Genomic DNA, 14,465 nt, shown 5'->3' with positions numbered 1-14,465 from the left:
GGCATCTTAATCTACATGTTATTGCCTCCTACTGGCCAAACACCTGAACAGCCATAGGCTAATTCCCCCAAATCTGACAATGCCTCTGTATAAGAAACCCTGACCCTTTGAAGTGTATATCTCTGCCTCTCCTCAAGACAATTTGTGTTAAAAAAAAAAAAAAGCATGGGGTCCTGAGACAGGAGATCTTAGATCTTAGTTTCCTTTAAACTAGGCTCCTCTGACCCCCAAATGCCTTTCAAAATTATATTTCGTGTCTGGACTCCTATTTAATCTACGCACAGCCTTCTCCAGATTGCTGAACGCTGCTGGAATAAGAACCCTGGCAGATTTTGGATACTGGAATAAAAAATTCTGGTTGTCAAGATTAAAAAGTCAGGAGACTTGATTTGCCCTGGCTAGCGTGGTTCAGTTGGTTGGGCACTGTCCTGGTTGCTGGTTTCATTCCTGGTCAGAGCACATGCCCAGGTTTCAGGCTCACTCCTGGGTAGGGGGCATGCATGCAGGAGGCAGCCCATCAATGTTATGCTCTCACATCATTGTGTCTTGCTCTCTCTTCGTCTCCCTCCCTCTCTCTCTAAAAATCAATAAAAACATTTTTCTTAAATTGGGAGGTTTCACTTGGAAAGCTTGATTTCATGCTTCTCTTGAAAAATCAGCCTGGCCTGTGTGGCTCAGTGGTTGAGCATCAACCTATGAACCAGGAGGTCACGGTTGGATTCCTGGTTAGGGCACACGCCCCGGTTGCTGGCTCCATCCCCAGTAAGGGGTGTGCCGGAGGCAGCTGATCTATGATGTTCCTCTTTCAGCAATGCTTCTTTTTTTTTTTTTTTTTCATCAATGTTTCTATCTCTTTATCCCTCTCCCTTCCTCTTTGCCTAAAAAAAAAATCAGTAAAAACATATTTAAAAAGAAAAGAAAAGAAAAGGTCACAGTCTGGTATTCCAAGACTTTGGGAGTTAAGTAACTTGCCGGAGGTCACAACAGCTGCAAAGGCCTGGATTTCCCAAAACCCCTGGGCATTCTTGTTCAAGGCCACATTCACAACCTTTCCTCCCAACAGCCCAAGCCAAAGCCTCCACTTAACTGCAGGCTTTCTACATCCTGCTCATACCTGACACTCAGCTCTTCTGGGGACACTGCCCCTATTGCCTCTTCCTGACCTTATCTCTCCTTTGCCCCCAAGCAATCTTTGAAACTGGGCTTAAAAGTAGCAAGAAGAGGCAGTGAATAGAAGGGGCTCTGCCTGTCAGGTCACCCTCTCCCCTTCCCCCGCCTCCCCCCAGTCCCGCCTGTAATAAAGGGCCTCCCTCTGGGGAGAAAAATAAAAGGAGCAAGAAAATGTCTGTCTCATCCTCCTCTCTTCCCTGTAATTCTCTCCAAAATGATGCATTTGACCAAAGGTGGAAGGCCAACTAACTCCAGGATAAAATTCTACCTCCTTGACCTGGCTCCAGGTCTCCATCACATGGCCACAGCCTCTGTGCCAGGTAGTGCCAGGTGAGCGTCCTGCCTTATCTCTGAGCCCAGCTAGGAAAACCTCCTCTCTGCCCAGGCAGTGTTACCTTTGCCTGAAATCACCCTTGGCGTTCCTACCCGGCCTGCGGACCTCTGTTCACCTGTCCCTACACGCTCAGAGCATCCAGGTGATCTAGTGAGCTTTTAAAAAGTTACAATGAGTATAACTAGGAGTATTTGAGAAATTAGTGGCTCTTCCCCATGTCTTCTTTTTTTTTAAACTGAAGTTGAGATCAGTAAAAGTATTTATTTATTTATTAATTTACGTATTATCACCAGAGGATATTTTTCCATTGATTTTTAGGGAGAGTGGAAGAGAGAGGGAAAGACAGAGAGAAATATCGATGTGAAAGAAACACATCGATTGTTTGCCTCCTGCATAAGCCCAGACCAGAGCCCAGGCTGGGGAGGAGCTGCAACCAAGGTATGTGCCCTTGACCAGAATTGAACCTGAGACCCTTTGATCCGCAGGCCAAGGCTCTGTCCATGGAGCCAAACCGGCTAGAGTCCCCTGTGTCTTCTTGAAGTTGGGGCTCATCAGAAACAAATAAAAGCATCTTTTTTTCTTTGCACCTATCCATGTCTGCCCAACTCTGACAAGGGAGGACAGAGAAGCAGTTGTCCTTCTGAAGTTTTGAACTCTGTATGTTAAACTGTATGTTTGAAAAATGAGATAAAGTAGGTAGCTACCAGGAAAAACATCAGTTACCAAAAATTTTTCATGAAATGAAAAACCTGACTAGGCTTACTATACATTAAAGAAATTGAGTTTGAATAAGAAATTTTAGCCACAGATTACTTCACCACATCCAGATGTCCTCATGTGCACTTTTATCACCTTCAAGGAACAGAAAACCTCTCTTACTCAAACAAGAAACAAGAGTCGACAATGGGTAAGAGGCTGGACACTAGCTACTGCTAGTGTAACCCTGACTCCAAGCCAGAAAGGACAGTCATTAAAAGAAGAAAAGTGATAGCTCAGTGTCACTTATATAGATGTAATGATTATGAATAAACTCTTAGCTAACCAATTGCAGCAATGTTATTGAAGTAACATTGAAAACAAATATTACCAAGGAGTGTTTATCCCAGGAAGATAAAGATGTCATTAATTGGACCATTAGAAGATAGCAATATAGTTTACTTAACTGCAGATTAAAGAAGCAAACACCATATGGTCACCTCAGTAGATTCAGAAAAAAAGGAAGTGATAAGTTCAAATTCATCAACCATTTTATAAAACACTTAGACTTCTTTTTTGGGTTCCCCCAGAAGCAGACCCTTCTGGTGGGATAATTGCTTTCCTGGTCTTCATTTAATCTTCGCTATATTCCCTCCTAAATTCCAAATGCATTAAAAAACTACATATTGTCAGGTCTTGAAAGCATTTGAGATCCTGCTTCCTGGCAATTATAGTCAGTTTGGCTCAAATAAACTAAAAAATTCTCTACCAATTTGGATATTCCAAATCTATATTCGAAGTAAGCCAGACAGAAAGGGTTAGAACAGGTATTTGGTTAGCCACCCACAGTGTCTAAAACACCTATACAATCCTGGCCGATGTGGCTCAGTTGATTGAGCATCGTCCTGTGCACTGAAAGGTCACCAGTTCAATTCCTGGTCACAGGAACACAGTCAAGTGTGGATGAGGATTTGAACTAGAAGAAAGCTTACACATGGTTGACTGGAGTAAATTGGCTCAACCATTTTGTAAAGCAATTGACAATATCCAATGAAGATCTAAATATGAGGTGACTCAGAAAATCCCCTTCTACGTATCTGCAATTGTGAAACACATATGTGCACAGAGACCGAAATGTCCATTTCAGCTTTATTTTTTTGTTGTAATAGCAAAAAATTGAGAACAGCCTAACTGTCACTCAATTGGAGAACTGAAACATTTCACAAAATGCAACCAAAGAAATTCTACACAGCTATGAAAATGAGGGAACTCCGCCTATGTACATCAACACGAATAAACCTTTAAGACTCAATGCCGAGTTAAATAGTCAAGTTGCAGAAAGAGCCATAGGGTATGATACTATTTATGTAAAATGAAATGACACAAAACAATTCTGTGTTTATGGATTCTACCATCTATAATAATAAAAGCGTAATATGCTAATTAGACCAGATGAAGCCTTGGCTGCGAAGGAAGCCCAGGTCCTGGGTGCCAGAGGGAAGCTGGTGCTGGCAGCCGGGGGAAGGAAGGCCTACTCTTGCACGAGTTTCGTGCATCAGGCCTCTAGTTTGTAATAAAGTTGCAAATAAAGTACAGCGGATGAAACATACCAACTTCATAGAAGCAGCTATCTCCAGGGAAGAGAAGAGAATTGAGGGGGCAGGAGGGTGGGTGTGGGAAGAAACTACACATCTGATGTTTTATTAAGGGGAAAAAAGTAGATCTGAGGCAAATTTGTCAAAATGCTAATACTTGTAATATGTGAGCTGTAGGTTCCTAAGCATTTGCTGCATTATTCTCATACTTCTTTGGATATTTAAGATATGTCATAAATTAAAAGGCAAAGAAAGAAATGTGCTATTTCTTATAAAGCAATGCTAATGTACACCCAGATCCCCTGGGATCTTGTTAAAATGAAGACGCTGGGCCAGGCTGGCATGGCTTAGTGCTTGAGTGTCGACCTATAAACCAAGAGGTCATGATTTGATTCCCAGTCAGGGCACATGCCCGGGTTGCAGGCTTGATCCCCAGGATGGGGCATGCAGGGGGCAGCCGATCAATGATTCTTTCTCATTATTGATGTTTCTATCTCTCTCTCTCTCTCCCTCTCCCTTCCTCTTTGAAATTATATATATATATATAATTTTAAATGCAGATGCTGAATCAGCCCAGTGGGCCCAAGGTGAGTCCTGAGACTGCATTCTAATGAGCTTCATAGACAGATGTTGCTGGTTCAAGGGCCCCACTGAGAAGCAGTATTCTAGAAAACTCTGTCCCAGACTTCCTGGGGTGGAAGTAAGGGGCCCAGCCAAGGTGACCGGGCCACAGAGAATGAAGGCAGAAGATGAAGCGGGTTCCCGAAGCTTTCCTGTCTATTTTAGGTCAGGCTAGGAGAGTCAAGTGTCCTAAAAACCTTCTTTCAGTCTCTCCTCAGCTGCCTCTAGCAAGACTTTCCTACCCTTATCTATTCTTTTTGACCTCCTCACTGAGTATCCTTTATGCATAGGTTTGGTTTCTGGGTTTTTTTGTTTTTTAAAAAAATATATTTTATTGATGTCAGAGAGGAAGGGAGAGGGAAAGAGAGACAGAAACATCAATGATGAAAGAAATTATTGATCAGCTGCCTCCTGCACGCCCCCTACTGGGGATCGAACCTGCAACCCGGGTACATACCTCCGACTGGAATTGAATCCGGGACCCTTCAGTCCATAGGCTGACGCTCTATCCACTGAGCCAAACTGGCTAGGGCAAAAAGCAGTTTTCTGAGATTGGCACTGGAGGATGAGTGATTTTTATTTGTGGGAAATTACATCCCTGGGTTTCCAAAGCTCCACTTCCCTTAATCTAGTCCTGAAAGAAATGCAGGTGGGGATTCAGTAGAGCTAAAATCAAAGCCAGGATTCAAAGTTTCTGTTCCATGTCAGGACTGGGTTCAGTATAGTATCAGGCTAGTTGTAGTCCATTAGTCCATTGTGTGTGGGGTCCACATGGTATGGATGAATGCAGGGGATCCAAGAGAGTGCCAAGAGAAACCAAGAGCAAACCAAGAGTGCCAGGAGCCAAGAAAGCCAATTCCTTTTTTAAGGAGATTAAATATCTCAAATCTTCCTCTGCTTGCAGTGGCCAGGCCTACTCTGGCCAATGACCTGTTCCCAGGTGTGACTGACAGACAATACCTTTCCTATGTCACCCAGACTTGACTGGGCATGCGTCTATTCCCCACCCTGTTCAGTCCCTTCCTCCAAGGATCTACCAGGAATAGATCGGTAGCTCCCGGCAAAGCTGCACAAATAACATGCCTAAAAAATGTGGCTTTCCCTTTGCTCCTTTCCTGTTATTAATAACAGGTTAATTACAACAGTATCAGTATGATATTCAGTCTCCAAGATGGTCCCCAGAGATCCCTGCCTCCTGATGTTCCAGCTCCAGAGCCCTCCCACATTGAATGGGGTTGAGGGGTGACCTGTGTAATGAATAATAGAAATGATGATGGTCCTTGCTGGGTGGTTCAGTTGGTTAGAGTGTCATCCCAGACACCCAAAGGTTGTGGGTTTGATTCCTGGTCAGGGCACATCCCTAGGTTGGGGTTGGGTGAGTATGGGAGGCAACTGATCCATGTTTCTCTCTCACATTGATGTTTTTCTCTCTTTCTCTCTCTCTCTCTCAAAACATATCCTCGGGTGAGAATTAAAAAACAGAAAAAGAAATGGCTGTTTCTGGTCATATGTTTAGAAAGAAGTGATGATGGAAGGCCTCTAAGTCTTGGCGCGTGTCATCTGCTTTTACTCAATAGGAGGAAGCCAGCTGTCAGGGCCTGAGGAACTGAGGCCTTCCTCGTGCCCATTGACATGTGATTCTAGAAAGTGGATCCAGCCTGTCAAGACTTCAGATGACAGCAGCCCCACCCCCACCTTCATCATTCACCCAGCTAAGCTGCCCCCAAATTCCTGACCCACCCACAGAAACCATGTGGGATAATGAGTACTTATTGTAGTGTTAAGTTGCTAAATTTTGAGGTAATATACCAGTCATTAATAGATAACTAATACATGTAGCTTTTACAATTTCTCATTGGACTTAGTTTTTCGAATAAAGGTTATTTTCTAAACTCACATTTTACTTATTTAGGCCTTTTCAAAAATTTAAACTTCTTTCACTTTCATCATGATTTTCACCCCCTTTTCCTTTTTGAAATATACTGATTTTGTTTTTATTTCTGTAGTTTAATAAAGAGTGCATATTTCCAGTGTCCCTTGGATGCTGAATATAATTGCATAGTGTATGTTTCCACATATAATTATAAATAAAAATAATTATTATAAATAAAAATTATATATAAATAAAAATTTATTTATATAATAAAAATAATAAAAATAAAAATTATTATAAATAAAATAATTATTTTTATTTATAATTAACAAATCAGTTTATTAACTGTTATTTAGAACCTCTAAAGTGTTATTTTTTGCCCTCCTTGGTAGGGTAATACTGAGCTGAATTAAATAGTTATAATGATTATGTTTTGTTTACTTTATTTTTTTATTTTTTTATTTTAGGGAGGAGAGAGAGAGAGAGAAACATCGATGTGAGAGAGAAACATTGATCGGCAGTCTCCCTTTCACACCTCAACCGGGATCAAACCTGAAACCTAGGTATGTGCCCTGCCTGGGAATAGAACCTGAAAACTTTTGGCATTCGGGATAACACTCCAACCAACTGAGCCACCCAGCCAGGGCAGAGCTCTTTTCTTTTTTAAGCTGCTAAAGTTTACAACCATAAGAAGGTGTGTAACACAATGCAGTTTCTGGTGCACTGATCCAATTAGGATCTTTCTGAGTCTCCTCAAAGTCATTCCCCTTTTCCCGGCTTATTTTTCTTAGACCCACTGATTTTTATTGTTTACTGCTTTTTGACTATTGGGTCCAAAGTAGGTTCCAGGGATTTGTATTTTTTAAAATATATTTTTATTGATTTCAGAGAGGAAAGGAGAGGGAAAGAGAAATAGAAGCATCAATGAAGAGAGAGAATCATTGATCAGCTGCCTCCTGCATGCCCCACACACTGGAGATTGTGCCCACAACCCGGGCATATACCCTGACCGGGAATCGAACCATGATCTCCTGGTTCATAGGTCGATGCAGGCCGGCTGGGCTGGGGATCTGTATTTTCAATCATTACCTGGGTAATTCTTGCCATTTGGTAAGTTTGAAAAATACTGAGGTGGCAGATTTTTAGGTCTGTGAGCCACACAGAGACCTCACTCTCTACCAGCCTTCTAGGTTATGGGAAAGGAAATGCAGAGGAACTGGCAAGAAAAAAATCCCTTCAGGACTAAGTAAGTCTATTAGCATCCTTTGTCCCTCTCCTGATCTCCACTGTCTTCCTCCCCACAAGAAGACATACTACTCACCTAAGAGTTCACCTGTAGGAAAATGTGTAAGTCAGTCCTTTCTGCAGATGACCATCAATTTGGATTTTCTTTAAACTTCAGAGGAATCTGACTTTCATCTTTTAGATACCTAAAAAAACCCACCATGGTTACTTATGGTCATTTATCTTTCCCTAGAGGAAATAGGTTAAAAGGCCAGGAAAGGGAAAATGAACTTGCTCAAGCCCTCACAAAACTCTGCTTCGAAAAACAAGGGCTCAATTTTAGTCAGTATAGATTAGGTAATGTTGCAATAACAAATAATGCCAAAATGGAAGTGGCTCAAAACAACATGTTTCTTTTTCACTCATATTACCTGTACATTGAAATTCAGGACCCCAAATTAACAGAGACTTCCCCATCTGTCACACCATTGGTCACCACCACAGAAGGAAAGGAAGACAGAGAATACACACTCACTGTTAACGGCTTCTCCTCAGATGTGGCACATATCACCTCTATTCATATTTCATTAGCAAGATCAAGTCACATGGTTATGCCCAACTTCAATGGAATCTCCCCTACACCAAGATATGAGGGGAATTGGATGAAATAATGTCTGTTACAGGTTCTATGTTTAGGCAGAGTGATGCTATTTGTTATTTTGTAGAACTGGAGGACAGGCAGGCAATGGGAGATACTGGTTTTCAATGAACTGTTTTTAATAGAAAAAGTTGGTAAAGACATTCAAAGTAAACTAAAGAAATAAAATGAGCCCTAGTTTGTTTTGTTCAGTTGATAGAGCATCGGCCTGCGGACTGAAGGGTCCCAGGTTCAATTTCGTTCAAGGGCAGATGCCCAGGTTGCAAACTCAATCACTAGTAAGGGGCGTGCAGGAGGCAGCCAATCAATGATTCTCACTCATTATTGATGTTTCTATCTCTCTCTTCCTTTTCCTTCCTCTCTAAAATCAATAAAAATAGATTTTAAAAAAGAAATAAGATGAAAAGTAAACCTGTCCAACCCCCAGTTCTCCTTTATAAGATAATCATGATTACTAGTTTCCTGTGTCTCCTTCCAAAAAAATTATCTACAGTAATCACACAGTTATACACATGAGCTTGTTGTATATAGCATAAAGAGAAAAAACCCTTGCATGTAGAGTTTAATAAAAAATTAACCAACATCTAGGTGAAGGAATAGAAATGAGAATTTCCCTTCCCAAAGTTCCCTGTGTGGCCCTCCCTAGTCATAACCATCTCATTCTTTTAGTTACCCCCGGTTCTTACTCTTCTGATAGTTATTTTCTTGTGAGAGAAAGAAGCTTTAGCACCTGCATTTTTATCCTTAAGTGATATAATTTACCTTTTCCTGTTTTGAATATACAGAGTGTATTCTCTTGTCTCTTGCTTCTTTCAGTCAACATTTTATTTGTGATATTCAACCACGTATAGCTGTAGTTTTGTCATTCTATTATTGTGTAGTATTTCACTAGGAATTTGCTACAATTTATCCATTTTCCTCTTGAGTCATTTTTAATTTGGGGCTGTTACATAAAAATGCTGCTGTGAATATTCTTGTCCATGGGTCTTGGTGGAGAGATGCATGAGTTTCTCACCTGTGTATTCCCAGAGAGAATCACTGGGTTATAAAGTATAATGTATTCAATTTTAATAATAATGCCAGTTTTCCAAAGTGATTATACCTGCTTACATTGTCACCAGCAGTGTAAGAATGTTCCCATTTTCCACAGCTTTATCAACTCTTGGTATTGTGTCAGAGAGTATATGAATATTGATTATTTCACACAAATGGCAAAGTGTATATAGGTTATTCTCCAGCCTTGCCTTTTAAATCATATAACATTATATCTTGGAATTTAAGCCATCTAGAATATATAGAGCCATCTTCATGCTTGTATAACATGCTATGGTGTGGATAACATATTTTCTCTACTGTCTTGAATCATTTTCAACAAAGAGATTTGTAGGGCAAAGATGGCATATATTCACAGGTTGCTCCTCTGCTCATGGCTGACATTACTAATGAATCATGACACACTTTCCCACTGAGCAGAAATTTGCCTCAGGTTCCTTCTCAACTCAGTGCTCTAATACTTTGTACTCAAAACATAGTCCTAGGACTGGCAGATCAACAACACGGGGGGGCTTGTTGCAAATGCAGAATCTCAGACCCCACTTCAAACTCACTGAGTCAGATTCTGCATTTTAACAATATTCCCAGATGATTCGCCTGCACAAAGAAGTCTGACAAGTGCTGATTTGGGCAGTTCCTACTAATCAAAGTCATTCCACGATGAACAGTGTGTGTCTTCCCTATTCAGAGGCACACTGCAAGGCTCTGTCCTTGGTCCTGTCCTTTCCAAGTGCTTATCCGTGCATCGCATGAGAACACAGGTAGCAGGCTGATCTGATCTGCGACAGTAACAATCTCAGAGCAGTAGCAGAAACACTGGATTGTGTACAAGCACCTTGAGAGGGTGGAGTGAAGGACTGACCCTAACCACTGGGCTACATAAAATATGACTAGACAAACAAAAGACTTCATAGAAGTATATTTGAAAATGGGGCTTTGGGCAGCATGGCATACAGTGTCTGTTTTGGAGCATTAACCTGGTGTCCCACAGAAGGGTTGCATCCACATTAGTTTGAGAAACACAACTGTGCTTTTTCCTTCTCTTACAAAGTCAGTCAACACACTAAGTAATACAGAAGCTCTGAGGTGCCTGCACTTGTCAGTTCTGATTAATTCAGTAGTCCCCAATGGAACTTTCCCTGTTAATATCTACAGAATTGGTGTTCCATAGAACACAGTATGGGAAACATGAGCTTGGTGCTTTAATTTATGCTCTGGGCTATGAAAAGCCAAGCTACCTTTGAAACATGTAAAGAGAAGGACAATCTCCAGGGCTAAAAGAGGAGGTGCCAGGTTCCTGCAGCCCGATGAGCACTGTGTTGACTTCATAGGTTTGCTAAGCAGGGACACTGAAAGGTTCAAACATTTCCAGAAACAAACCCCAGGACAGTGAGACCACACCTGGTTCAGAGGTCAATGCCCAACCACTGAGCCACACCGGCCAGGCAAGTTTGTGTGTGTGTGTGTGTGTTTAGATTTTTAAAAATTGAGTTTTAGTGACAGAGGAAGGGAGAGAGAGAGAGAGAGAGAGATAGAAACCAATCAGCTGGTTCCTGCACTCCCCCTACCAGGGATTGAACCTGCAACCCAAGCATGTGCCCTCACCCAGAATGGAACCGGCAACTTTTCAGCGAACAGGACAGCACCCAACCAGCTGAGCCAGCACCAGCCAGGGCTGAATTAAGTGTTCAACCTAAGAAACTAGCAAGTGAATAGCAAAATAAATCCAAAGGAGGTCTAAGCAGGAATTATTCAAGATAAAAGCAGAAATAAATAAACTGAAAACAAAACCCAATAATAAACTTGACCAATCAAACCAAATGCTAATTCATTGAAGGAAAAACAACAAAATAAACTTTTTTTAAAAAAAGTGTTATTTGGGTGTGGAGAGAGCAGAGTACCTGAAGAATGGCTTCTCTGTGTACAACACATCCAACAGCAACTTGGGCTTACTCCTCATGGGTGGCAGAATACTATGGCCTTCCTGTGACATTACGCCCTATACATAAAAAAAAAAAAAGTGTTATCAAATAATAAAAAAGAGATAATAAAGAGACAACCAAGATGGCGGCATACGTAAACACCTGAACTTGCTGCCACACACAACCACATTAAAACTACAACTAAAAGACAAAACAAATATCACCCAGAACCATAGGAAGGCTGGCTGAGTGGAAATTCTACAACTAGAAGGAAAGAGAAAAGCACATTGAGTCCGGTAGGAGGTGCAGAGGTGTGGAAGTGTGGAGGTACAGAGGCGCCCATGAAAGGGTCTGGCAGATGGATACACTGCTATCTTTTTCACCGGGAGAGAGATACAAGCTCCCGAATGCTCTGAAATCCAGTTCCGGGCAAGAATTTGGGGACCCAGACTCACACGGAGAGAAACTGGACTGTCTGGCATTGGACCAGAATGTGAGGGCAGCTTTATCGCAGAGGTGCTTGCAGTGTTCATTGTTCCTGCACAGGCCCCGGGACACAGACCCCGGGACCTCTCCGAGGCAGAGCAGACTGGCAGCCATTGCGGTTTGCTCCACCCTGGTGATTCCCTGAGACCTTGCCCCACCCAATTTACAACCCCGCCCAAGCTGTGCGCAGAGGCTTTTGCATACCAATGGCCTGGCCTTTCTCGGCCTAAAAACCTGTCAAACTGTAGCTGGGTCAGAGAACCCCAGAGCTTCCAAAAGAAGGCCTAAGGCTCGTCAGCAGCCTCCATTACTTCACAGCTGCACCTCATCTGGGCACCTCCAAACCCCAAATAAAGAGGAGGAATCTGCAGATCTCTCTGTAGCTCCTGCAGTGGCATTAGGTAGTGGCTGACTTTCCATCTCCTTGGAGATCCAAGAGCCAGTCTACCCAGTGGTCAGAGTGGGACCATCCAGATTACAACTCTTCACATCCATAAGAGACACACTCAGGGGGCAGACTCAGTGAGCACCAAAGCCCCACTGAAGCAAGTCCTGCCCCATAAGGGTGTCTCCAGCACAGAAGTTCTCCCATTGTAGACACAACTAGTTCTCACAGCCAACTGACCTGGAGGTCAACTCCTCCCAGTGATATCAACAGCAATCAAGGCTTAACTACAACAAGACTGTGCACACAGCCCACAAAGGGATGCACCAAGATCGTCCACCTCAGGTGACTGGGGAGGCTGAGCCACTGGGCCCTATAGGACACCTAGCACACAAAGCCACTCTATCAACACAGGGAAGCAGCCAAAATGCGGAGACAAAGAAACAGGTCACAAATGAAAGAAATGGAGGAAAGCAAACTACTGGATATAGAGTTCAAAACCACGGTTATAAGGTTACTCAAGAATCTTCTAGAAACCTCCGAGAAATATAGTGAGACCCTTAAGGGTATGAAAAAGGACCAATTAGAAATTAAGCATACACTGACTGAAATAAAGAATAATATACAGAGATCCAACAGCAGAGGAGAGGATCCCAAGAATCAAGTCAAAGATTTGAAATACGAAGAAGCAAAAAACACCCAATCAGAAGAGCAAAAGAAAAAAAGAATACAAAAATATGAAGATAGTGCAAGGAGCCTCTGGGACAACTTCAAGCGTACTGACATCCAAATTATAGGGGTGCCAGAAGAAGAGAGAGAGCAAGATATTGAAAACCTATTTGAAGAAATAATGACAGAAAACTTCCCCTACCTGGTGAAAGAAATAGACTTACAAGTCCAGGAAATGGAGAGAGCTCCTCAAAAAAAGGAATCTAAAGAGGACCACACCAAGGCACATCATAATTAAAATGCCAAGGGCAAAAGACAAAGAGAGAATATTAAAAGCAGCAAGAGAAAAACAGTTACCTAGCCCTAACCGGTTTGGCTCAGTGGATAGAGTGTCCGCCTGCGGACTGAAGGGTCCCGGGTTCGATTTCGGTCAAGGGCATGTACCTTTATTGCGGGCATATCCCCAGTAGGGGCTGTGCAGGAGGCAGCTGATCGATGTTTCGCTCTCATCGATGTTTCTAACTTTCTATCCCTCTCCCTTCCTCTCTGTAAAAAATCAATAAAATATATTTAAAAAAAAAAAAAAAAAAAAGAAAAACAGTTACCTACAAGGGAGTACCCATATGACTATCAGCTGATTTCTCAACAGAAACTATGCAGGCCAGAAGGGAGTGGCAAGAAATATTCAAAGTGATGAATACCAAGAACCTACAACCAAGATTACTCTACCCAGCAAAACTATCATTTAGAATTGAAGGTCAGATAAAGAGCTTCACAGATAAGAAAAAGCTAAAGGAGTTCATCACTGCCAAACCAGTATTATATGAAATGCTGAAGGGTATTCTTTAAGAAGAGGAAGAAGAAAAAGGTAAAGATAAAAATTATGAACAACAAAGTGACAAAAAATACATATCTATCAACAAGTGAATCTAAAAATCAAGTGAATAAGAAATCTGATGAACAGAATAAACTGGTGAATAGAATAGAATCAGGGGCATAGAAAGGGAGTGGACTGACAATTCTCGAGGCGGAAGGGAGTGTGGGGGGTGTGGGGAGATACTGGACAAAAATCGTACACCTATGGATCAGGACAGTGGGGGGGGCGGGGCTAAGGGCAGGAGGTGGGGTGGGAACCCGGTGGAGGGGAGCTATGGGGGGGGGCGGGGAAAGAGGAACAACTGTAATCATCTGAACAATAAAGATTTATTTTTTAAATAAGAAAATAAAAATAACATTTTCAATAAGAAGAACAATGTATAGATATCTAACAGAAAAAATACTAGGCACAACTTTATAGCAATAAATTTGAAAATTTAGAAAAAAATGATATGATATTTGTGAATGAAATACAAATGCTCAGTAAACATATGAAAAGGTAGAAAATATTATAGGAAAGCAAGTTTGGTTTCATTATAAGGACCAGTTTCCTAACAGACTGGGATAACCCATGAATAGGATGACCTGTGTTAGAAAGGGAACAGCACAGGCTCAGATACTGGCTGAGACACCAGCTGTCAGGAGCAATGAGGCTGGTGCTTTGGGGGAACTAGAACAAGAATTCTCTATTTCTTTGACTTCCATGATCCACCTCCTTGGCTGTTTATTGTTTTTCCCAGTGGCCCTTGTTGTTATGGGCAGCAGGGTTGCTCTGATGGTCTCTTAGAGAGGAGAGGGCAGAGGAGAGTCAGTGGGTGTGGCCTGTTTGCTGGGGCCTAGAAGGGGCCCGAGAGCAGGAGTCTCTCTCTTTTTTTTTTCTTTTTTAAAAAATATTTTTTTATT

The 14,465-nt window shown here is 41.9% G+C and overlaps 1 non-coding gene across 1 annotated transcript; it reads left to right on the top strand.

The window, feature by feature from the left end:
• The first annotated feature begins 11,102 nt into the window (after positions 1–11,102).
• Positions 11,103–11,231, top strand: LOC139014796 (small nucleolar RNA SNORA11). Its single transcript, XR_011472342.1, has one exon. It is a non-coding gene; the product is annotated as a small nucleolar RNA SNORA11 (small nucleolar RNA).
• Positions 11,232–14,465: the final 3,234 nt, after the last annotated feature.

The sequence above is a fragment of the Myotis yumanensis genome, unplaced genomic scaffold (genome assembly GCF_028538775.1).
Source record: "Myotis yumanensis isolate MYYU_CA2020_CCGP unplaced genomic scaffold, mMyoYum1.0.hap1 SCAF_7, whole genome shotgun sequence".
Lineage (NCBI taxonomy): Eukaryota > Metazoa > Chordata > Mammalia > Chiroptera > Vespertilionidae > Myotis > Myotis yumanensis.
This window is presented reverse-complemented; position numbering and strand designations above follow the sequence as displayed.